A 10886-nucleotide genomic window follows, 5' to 3' on the forward strand; every position below is an offset into this window, starting at 1 on the left:
GTGTGTGTGTGTGTGTGTGTGTGTGTGAGAGAGAGAGAGAGAGAGAGAGAGAGAGGGTTTGGGGGGGGGGGACACGAAGGGAGCATAAAAGTTTTGAATGTGATAGTTATTGTACTATAACAACAACAAGAGGTTTCAAAACCTATGTGACAAATCTTCGATATAAGAATATATATATGTACACACACACACACATATATATGTATATGTATACGTATATATATATGTGTGTATATATATATATATGTATATGTATATATATGTGTATGTATACATATGTATGTATATATATATATATGTATATATATATATATGTGTGTGTGTGTGTGTGTGTACACACACACACACACACACACATATATATATATATACACACACACACACACACACACACACAAATACACATATATGCATGTATATATATATATACACACACACACACACACACACAAATACACATATATGCATGTGTGTGTGTGTGTGTGTGTGTGTGTGTGTGTGTGTGTGTGTATACTCAAGTAGGGTATGATACTCATATTCTCAAATTTTAAAGGAACCTAATGTATACACAAAAAGAGGCTATCCTACATTGCCTCAATGTCCAATCACACATTTAACAGAGCAACAATGAAGTCAAATGGTTGGTATAGTATAGATTGTGCGCAAGGAAATAGGCTCAAGCTGGTTGAGTATAATCTGCTCTCTCAAAGAGGAATATTGTTTTGTAATTAGAGGATAAAGATAGATAGAGATCAATGGTATGCATGATTTTAGTCACAACCTCAATGTTACACCACATCCTTCAGTTTAGCATAATAACAAAAACTCCTATAAAAATAAACAATTGGGCAACCTTACTTTGCTTTCATTTCTATCACATTTTAAGATGCAAATGATGTGAAAGTGTACATGAACAAATAGTGTGCACCTTATCATACTAAGATGCTTATGTATTGTTGTGATTAGATGATGACGTAAACCATTACCATGCTTGTGAACATAGATAGAAATCCAAGAGAAGCATCTAGAGAGCATCATAGATATAATTACATTCTTAATATTAAAAGAAGGCCATCTTATCTCTTTGAAACTTGAAGCTTTTTTGGTACATTGGAAACTATGAGCCCTTATATTTTCACAACTCTACTCTTAGACATGAAAAGTTTCCTAATTACACACTGTAGCAATTATGGGCCTTCATCTTTAAAAACTTGCTGGCTTACCCAGTTTGTACTTCTCAACTTGGTAGCACTTTTGTCAACTCTAAGTGGATTAAGGGAAAGATGGTCTTCTTGCCATATAAGAAGTTATGATGTACACTTCTACCATGTCTTGCTCATAAGAAAGACGCAAGGATAGAAGTAAGTAAGAGAGTGGAGTAGAGACATTGAATTCAATTGTGTTCCTATTATTGAAGCCAATTCTAGAACGCACTCCATTTTCAAAAAAAGATTTATTCCTACATTGATTCCAGACGGCTTTCATCTCTTCATACCTTGCTAACTTACCTAATCTATATAATCAACATTGGTAGCATTGCTAAACCAAGATACACTAGAAGGAGGAGCTCTCTCTCTCTCTCTCTCTCTCTCTCTCTCTCTCTCTACCACAATAGAAGTAGAGCACTCCTATGTTTTTTGAACAAAGACTAGCATCTTATGAAAAACAATGTCTATGAGAAACTCCCAAGCTTGGTATCAAAGAATGCTTTGTATAATCTTACATATATTTATGTTTGTTAAAATCTTCAAGAGGTTGTGTAATGCATTACTTTTAAAAATGTAACAAAATATATATGTAGAAATAGAGTATTGATAGTGTTTCACTTGGAAGAGAAAATATCCCTACAAGAATAGAAGCGTTGTTTCTTTGGTCGCAGCAACGCGCGGGTCACATGCTAGTACTCTTTATAATGCATCTTAAAATTTTGAAGGAAGGAGAGAGCTTCCACGTGTCACACTCTGGTTCATTTCAAAGAAAACCTTTGGAAACATTTCATTTGAAATGCAAAAGTGAAGAGTTAAGTACTTAAATGCTAAAAAATGAAAAGACTTTTTGATTGATTGATTGGTGGCAATGTAAAGTCAAAAGATTTGAACTTAGGCTTGATAATTCAAAGTCAAAAAAGTAGTACTCTATCTACATTTATAATATTTACAGTTCTTGGGAAGGCCAAGGAGTTTCACTTTTGTCCTTAGGCTTGATAATTCAAAGTCATTCAAAGTCAAAAAAGTAGTACTCTATCTACATTTATAATATTTACAGTTCTTGGGAAGGCCAAGGAGTTTCACTTTTGTCCTCTAATGTCAAGGGTGACCACTGACTACTTCTTTTTGAAAGCCATTTGAAGAGTAGCTCTATTTTGCATTTTGAAGGCCATGAAGAACTCCCCTCTACGTGTCGCCCAATTAACGTCTCTCAACGCGCTTACACAATGAACCTCTCTTAATACGCTTTCACAATGAACCTTCCATGCGGTAAATGATCTTTGATCTCGACACATCTGTGTTAGTGTGTGTGTGTGTGTGTGTGTGTGTGTGTGTGTGTGTGAGAGAGAGAGAGAGAGAGAGAGAGAGAGAGAGACCCGTTGTTGCAGGTGTGTCTATTAGAGATAGAGTTGGCGTGCCATTTGTTGTATTATTGGAGCGTTGCAAAGGTCTTCCACATTTGCATTGCATTAATGAAGTGCAATGAGCTCGACAATTCATCCATGGGAGTCTAATAATTGTTGTGGATGTCTTAGACACATTGTGTGTGTACATGTGCCTGTGTGTGTGTGTGTGCGTGTGTGTGTGTGTGTGTGTGAGAGAGAGAGAGAGAGAAATAGAACCATTCTATACTTTTATGTGTGGATGAGTGTGCTGAGTAATAGAGAATGGTCCATGCAAATTATGCTCTATGTGTGTGTGTGTGTGTGTGTGTGTGTGTGTGTGAGTGAGAGAGAGAGAGAGAGAGAGAGAGAGAGAGAGAGAGAGAGAGAGAGAGGGCTCTCACACCGGAACTAGAGTCAGAGGGAAGGGATAATAAACATTGGTCTTACATCAACAATCAATGAAATTTGCAATCGAGAATTGACAATTGACATCTACAGAATCGAGAATCGACATAATAAAAAAAGTTTGATCTAATGAATCCAAGGCAAAAAGGCTGCATACTTGGCCAAGGCAGGAGCGAACCTCAACAGATGGCAAAGGTGGACAATGGGAGGCAGCTTCAACAACTCTTCGATATTTTTGAAGGTTTTTACGCTACATTTTTGTGAGCTTTGTGGTTTCCTTCGGGTTGAATTAGAATTTAAAAGTAAATCTCAAAATTTGTAGGTGGGATTACACATAGCCTAGATTTTTTCAACCGCTTAAAGGCACATTAGAAATTTTCAGGCAAATCATAAAAATTTGCAAGAGGGGTTACACTAAATCGAGTTGAGGCGCAATGTTTTTTCCCAAAAACATGAAAAACTTAGGTATGAGAAATTATAGGGGTAACTTTATTATATTTGAAGGCTTTTATACTCAATTTTTTAATACTTTGTACGTATAGAGATAATTTTCTAAGTCTATAGGTGAGATTACATTAGATCTAGGTTTTTTCGAGCATTTATCTATACTATGATTTTTCCCAAGAAAAATTAGAGGCAAATTTACTATAAAATGGGAAGGTTTTTGCACTAAACTTCTTTGCACTTTGTAGATTCTCTAAACTTTGATTTAGGTTTTCTTAACTTTGTAGTTTCTTTGAACTTTGGAGGTGGTCTTTCAATTTAAAAGTTAAGGTTGTGATGTTAACTGTCATTCTTTTTGCATCCATAGCTCAGTTGGAGCATGGCGATGTTATATTTTTTATGTTTCTAATTCAGTATCGTTGAGTGAGTGCAGCTGAAAACAAAATTTTAAAAAAATTAGAGGTAAATCTTGAAATTTGTAGGTGGAATTACATTAAACCTATGTTATTTTTGCAATGTTGTGGGTGTCCTAATCTTCAAATTACATTTTACAAGTGTGTGGCCCGTCACACACACACACACACACACACACACACACACACACACACAGAGAGAGAGAGATGCCCCTTTCCTTGGCACCCAATCCATTCTCTCTCTTTCTTTGCCTTGGTCTCCACACCCCCCCCCCCCGCCCCCCCAAAAGCCCTTTCCTTATGTCACATGGTAGGGGCCTCCAAGGTGCATAAGATATAGTTAAGAAATTTGTAGGTGGGATTGCACTAAAGCTAGGTTTTTTTCGAGCACTTGGGTACATAATGGTTTTCTACTATTACTCAATAGTCCATTATCTATACTCTAATGGACCTCAAAAAATTAGAGGAAGGAGAGGGCCTCCACATGTTGCATTTTTGGTTGATTTGCATGGCCCATTGGATCAATGCCGATATTAAGATGTTGAGTCCCAACATTAAAAAAATTGCATAAAGTAGCTCAGATTGCAACTCCATCCTTTCCCAACAACTTGCAATAGTCAAATTTGTGTGTCTGACAAGTTATTGTCAATCTGTGTGTGTGTGTGTGTGTGTGTGTGTGTGTGTGTGTGTGTGTGTGTGTGAGAGAGAGAGAGAGAGAGAGAGAGAGAATGTAGAATATGCAAATCCAACCTTTTTCAACAACATACAGATTGTAGTAGCCAAAATTGTACACCTGAGAGTTTGCATGTGTGTGTACACGCTCTGTGTGCGTGCGTGTCACTGTTACAGTGTGTGTGTGTGTGTGTGTGTGTGTGTGTGTGTGTGTGTGTGTGTGTGTGTGTGTGTGTGTGTGTGTGTGTGTGTGTGTGTGTGTGTGTGTGTGTGTGAGAGAGAGAGAGAGAGAGAGAGAGAGAGAGACTTTCCTTGGCAACTTGGTAGCCCACCAAAATGACTACGAAACATCAAAACCTGTCTACCTCCAACCAAGTGAGAGTCATGAGAAGCCCGTATGTTGGCAAGCCATGGTTTTGATAGCATGGTGCAATAGTAGCAAGTTGGTAGAAATGTGGTACATTGTCATTGATTGATGAGTGGGGAGATATGGACAACTCAAATTTGTTAGAAGTTGTATGAAGGATGAGTTGATCGCAACCGATCGGTCGAAAGCACTCCATGTGGAGAGAGAGAGAGAGAGAGAGAGAGAGAGAGAGAGCGAGCTATTGAACAAGTCTTCAACTTAAAAGAATTGAGAAATGGAGGAAAGAAGGTGATAAAAGAGATATTAAAGACTTACTTGTGATTCCTAGGACTACTATTCGATTGTGTGTGTGTGTGTGTGTGTGTGTGTGTGTGTGTGTGTGTGTGTGTGTGTGTGTGTGTATGTGTATGAGAGAGAGAGAGATAGAGAGAGAGATCCAATTACCATGCTTTTCTAGAGAGATAGAAAGATAGAGAGAAGGCGTGCATATGCATTGTTATTCCAAGGACTACGTTTCCATTGTGTGTGTGTGTGTGTGTATGGGGGGGGGGAGAGAGAGAGAGAGAGAGAGAGAGAGAGGGAGAGAGATCCCATTGCCATGCTTTTCTTGGCCGCAGCAATGCGTGGGTCACATACTAGTACTCTTTATAATGCAGGTTAAAATTTTCAAGGAAGGAGAGGGCGTCCACGTGTCACTCCCTGGTTCATTTCAAAAAACACATTACAAAAAATCTAATCTAAAATGCAAAAGTAAAGGGTAAGATTGTAAGAAATGACAGCCTTTTCAGAATGTAAGAAGTGACAAGCCTTTTCAAATGTAACTAGTATGTGGCCCGTGCGTTGTCGCGGTTACATGTGCATCAATTGAAGCAACCATTGTTCTCCTTCCCTTCATAGGGAGGGAAAATGAGGGCAAATGCCTATGATTCTCATGTGAGCTTTTATAGCTCTTTGATACACTTGTGCACCAACCACCAATATAACCACTTTCTAGATGACAATGTATGACAACACCCAAGGTCTAAGTGCCCTCCACATTCACATCAACCAAGCACAAATCCATCTTTTGGATCAACAATATATCTACCTTTTCGAGTGTAAGATCGAAAAACTAATGAAGTGTGATTACTCTCCACATTCTTGTGGAATGACCAAGGACAAATCTCCTTCTAGTTGATCATGCAAAGCTCCAACATTCTCCTCCTAGTCATGGCGAGTTCCCCCCCCGTCTCTATCTATGTGTGTGTGTTCAAGAATCATCAAGTCAATTTGAGGTCTCTTGGGAATGAATTAAGTAATGGGCTCCCTTCGCATGATGTCTTGCTTTAACATCCTATGTTTCTCTCTAAGGAGGCAGCGAATTTGCGATTAGGCTAGAGAGGTCCCCCTCACACAATTGATATGGGACCCTGCTGAGTGGTAGTAGCCCTCTAAATAGACTAATAGAGAGGTGGTATCCTTCTATGATTATAGTGTTTGCATTGAAAGACGAATTCTTTCGATGCATTAGCATACCCTCTCACCATCCTTACCACTCAAGGCATTGGTCATAATAGCAACTCTCCCATGCTTCTCTCATGTAGTTTTGGTCTTGCATTTGGGGCATCACATTCAACTAAATCATCAATTGCTATTTGTTGGCACTTAGGATGCATGTACCATCCATGAACCAACATGCCAACATTACACCACATAGTAGTAGAAGAAACTTTTCCACTGGTATGCACAACTGATTTGGTGAGCATTGTGTCGTTTGCTTCTCAAAGAAAATTACACTGGCCATCACTAGCTCTACTTCCGAGAACTTTATCTCTGCTACCAACTTCACTCGGCTTGCACAATACACTGGCCTCATGTAATGGCTGCCCTTCCCCTTTTGCAATAGCATGGCTCCAATGGCATCATCCTCTACTGATGGATTTACATAAAACACTTGCTCCCAATCAGGAGCCTGCATGGCTGACAACCCCCCTAACACCTCTTTCACCTCTTGAAACACTTCTTCACACTTGTCATCCCATTGCAATGGATCATGCTTTGCCACTTGCTGTAATGGATAAAGAAGCTGCGAAGACAATGGAATAAACCGTGCCATGTACTTCACTTTGTGTATAAAGGTTGCCAATTGCTTCGTACTCGTAGGTGATGGAAGAAGAATAATAGACTTAACCTTATCCGGATCAGCCTCAATGCCATTTTCTGACACCATATGGCCCAATAACTTCACCCTTGGCTGTGCTAGATGACATTTCTTGGGATTTAGTTGTCCTCCACATTCATCATATCTAGCCAATACCATCTGCAGCTTCTCATGATGTTCAACCCCACTGCTATAGACACAAAAGTCGTCCATAAAAGCTTTAACAAAACTACCAATGAATGGTTTCAATACCCAATTTGCTCTCTCTTGATAGAAAGATGGTCCATTTGTCCACCCAAATGGCAATACTGTGTAGCAATAGCAGCCCCATGGCGTAATAAAAGTTGTCTTTGTGCGGTTTTTAAGAGCAATCTTCAATTGAAAATAGCCTGAAAAACCATCACACACACTGTACCTCTCATAACCTGCCACTGAATCCAAGATCAGATCAATAAATGGAAGAGGATATGGGTTCTTCTTAGTGGATGCATTTAAGGGCTTAAAATCTACACAAATCCTCCACTTCCCATCCTTCTTTGGATTGACTACTACTGGACTCACCCATTCTGTGGTCTCCACAGGAACTATGAACCCTGCCTTCAATAACTTGTCCACCTCTTCTCACAAGGCTTCCATCTGCTCTTGACCCATCCTTCTTAGCCTTTGCCGCACTGGCTTAGCACCTTCTTTCAACTCTATATGCATCTCTTTGCCCTTGAACCCTCTGATCTCTTCATATGAAGTAATGAACAAATCAGGAAAACTAGCCAGCAGGTGCAAATATATCTCCTTCTCCATAGCTGAGAGGTCTCCACTGATCATTTGTGTCGTCAATTCCTGCTTCTTTGACGATTTAACGCTGGTCTGCTTAAATTTTAGGAGGCAAGGGTGCCAATCTAAAATCAACGAGAGAGAACACCCTAAATGGGTAGAGAGATTTTCCAGATGGACCTTTTACCAATTCGTGGATATTTTGTTCTTTTTAGTTTTAAGAGTTAACATGTGAGCCATGCTAAAAATTCTATAAATTCCTTCAATTTTGGCAGGCAAGGGTGCCAATCTAAAATCAATGCAGGCGCGCACGAGTGAAGAAGAGAGAGAGAGGGGGGGGGGGGGGGGGGGGGGGGGGAGGACAATTGTTACGTGCAGTATTTAATGTGTTGAAATGCAAAGTCCAACAAATGATGCAAGAGGAGAGAGTAAGACAGAACAAAATGCTCGCATGTAGGAACAATCTAAAGTGACTTTAAAAGTTACAAGACAAGCCTTCAACAAAAGTGAATATCTAAGGGGAGGAGGAGAGAGAGAGAGAGAGAGAGAGAGAGAGAGAGAGAGAGAGAAGATAAACAAGAAGAAAATTTTTAACGCCATCAAAACAATCCCAAAAGATATATCTCTCAACATGGGTAAGAATAAAGTTATTTTTGTTTTATCTTCTCTCTCTCTCTCTCTCTCTCTCTCTCTCTCTCTCTCTCTCTCTCTCACACACACACACACACACACATACACACACGTACGTCTTGATAAAAGGAGAATTTCAAATATTGTAGGAACATCCTATGAGATCTCAAAGATCTATTTGATGGGAGAGAGAGAGAGAGAGAGAGAGAGAGAGAGAGAGGGAGAGAGACCAATCATAGCCATCTATATTTTTCTTTTCAAAAAAATGAGAAAAAGGAGTTCGCTTCTCCTTTTTAAATGTCCACCAAGGATAGTCACTTCAACTAGAGGGTTTTGGGGGGCGGGGGGACGAGGGGAGCATAAAAACTTTGAATGTCATAGTTACTGTATTGGAACAATAGCAAGATGCCTCTCTATGACAAATGTGACAAATTTTTCCTTCAAGCATATATGTGTGTGTGTGTGTGTGTGTGTGTGTGTGTGTGTGTGTGTGTGTGTGTGTGTATGTTTGTGTGTGCGCGCACGCTATGTGTACATATAGACATAATTGGAACATATCATGATGTCTCAAGACCTATGTGACAAATCTTTGCTTCAAGCATATATATATGTGTGTGTGTATGTACTATGTGTACATATAGATATATATATGTATACATACATCCATACATACGTACAAGGATAGAAGCAAGTTAGAGAGTGGAGCAGAGATATTGAATCCAATTGCGTTCCTCTCATTGAAACCAATTCTAAAACTCACTCCATTTATAAAAAAAAGTATTATTATTACATTGAATTCTCTTAGGTTTCATCTCTTCACACCATGCTAACTTATCTAATCTCTATAATCAAGCTTGGTAGCATTGCTAGATCAAGGTAGACCAAATGAAGGAATCTCTCTCTCTCTCTCTCTCTCTCTCTCTCTCTCTCTCTCTATATATATATATATATATATATATGTGTGTGTGTGTGCGTGTGTGTGTGTGTGTGTGTGTGTGTGTGTATAAATGTATATATATATATGTATATATATATATATATATACATACATTTATATATAAATGTGTGTGTATATATATATGTATATATATATATATGTGTGTGTGTGTGTGTGCGTGTGTGTGTGTGTGTGTGTGTGTGTGTATACACACACACACACACACACACACACACACACACCCCAATAGAATTAGAGCACTTCTAAGTTTGTTGAACAAGGGCTAGCACCTCATGAAAAATAATGTCTATTAGAAGCTTCCAATCTTAGTATCAAAGAATGCTTTGCAGCATCTATTAAGAGGTCGTGTCATGCATCACTTTTATAAATGCGATAAGACTATATGTGTAGGAAGAGAGTATTGACAGTGTTCCACTTGGAAGAGAAGATAACCCTATGAGAATAGAGGCATTGTTTCCTTGGCCGCAGTAACGCGCGGGTCACATACTAGTACTATAGTAAAAAGGGGAGGGATTCCGCCTCCCCCTCCTACACGTGGCAATAGCTCCTTCAACCGGCCAACCTCGAAGGTGTGTACCCTGCAGCCTAGTCGTTGTGTGTGTGTGTGTGTGTGTGTGTGTGTGTGTGTGTGTGTGTGTGAGAGAGAGAGAGAGAGAGAGAGAGAGAACAACAGTGCTCACTGCTCTTGAACTTCTTGAGGCGGCTCGCCCATTAATCCTTTTCTCTTCGAAACCAGAATAAGTCCAGGTGATCCTTGATGGCGCCCAGCACACAAACCCCATACCCACCCGGAATGTCATGAAGGGGTAGCTGCTTCTCTACATCAAGTGGGGGCAGAGACAGGCGCATGAGTAGAAACAGGAGGAGGCGTAGTTTCCATCGATGTGTGGCAAGGTACTCAATGCACAAGATACTAACTAGCCTATCACAAGAAGCGAAACTCTAGTCTGTAATCGGCTACGACCTTTCCACCCATTGGCGTTTCCGGACGGTCACTTTCAAGAAGTGGGATTGTGGATCAAATGCAGGGGGTGTGCTTTAGGCTGCTCAGAGGCTGGCCATGCATTGGTGTGTGTGTGTGTGTGTGTGTGTGTGTGTGTGTGTGTGTGTGTGTGTGTGTGAGAGAGAGAGAGAGAGAGAGAGAGAGAGAGATGTAATGTTATATTAACGTCTTCAAAAGGCCAAACAACCTATGAGATTAAAAAAAAGGCCAAATGACCTATGAGATCAATAAAAAAAGTAAGGGCAAGGTCTCTCTATCCCCCCCCCCCCCCCCCCCCCCCCCCCCCCGCCCCCCCCTCTCTCTCTCTCTCTCTCTCTCTCTCTCTCTCTCTCTCTCTCTCACAGCTCTCTCTTGGGATAGTTTCCTACGATGATGAAACTCTCTTCTTCTTCTTCTTCTTCTGCTGCTGCTCTCTCTCTAAGTAAATAGTAGGGTGGCATTGATTGGATCAAGATAGGTTTGGGAAGGCTACCTAGCTAGGGAGACGTTG

General features: G+C 40.0%; 1 long non-coding RNA gene across 1 annotated transcript; it reads left to right on the forward strand.

Moving 5' to 3' along the window:
* The first annotated feature begins 2363 nt into the window (after positions 1–2363).
* On the forward strand, positions 2364–6031 carry LOC147450952 (uncharacterized). The gene is made up of 3 exons (XR_015189310.1): positions 2364–2477; positions 3092–3239; positions 5551–6031. It is a non-coding gene; the product is annotated as an uncharacterized LOC147450952 (long non-coding RNA).
* The last annotated feature ends 4855 nt before the right edge of the window (positions 6032–10886 follow it).

This window comes from Adiantum capillus-veneris, chromosome 9, assembly GCF_014529385.1.
Source record: "Adiantum capillus-veneris isolate H3 chromosome 9, ASM1452938v2, whole genome shotgun sequence".
In the NCBI taxonomy this organism is placed as follows: Eukaryota; Viridiplantae; Streptophyta; class Polypodiopsida; order Polypodiales; family Pteridaceae; genus Adiantum; species Adiantum capillus-veneris.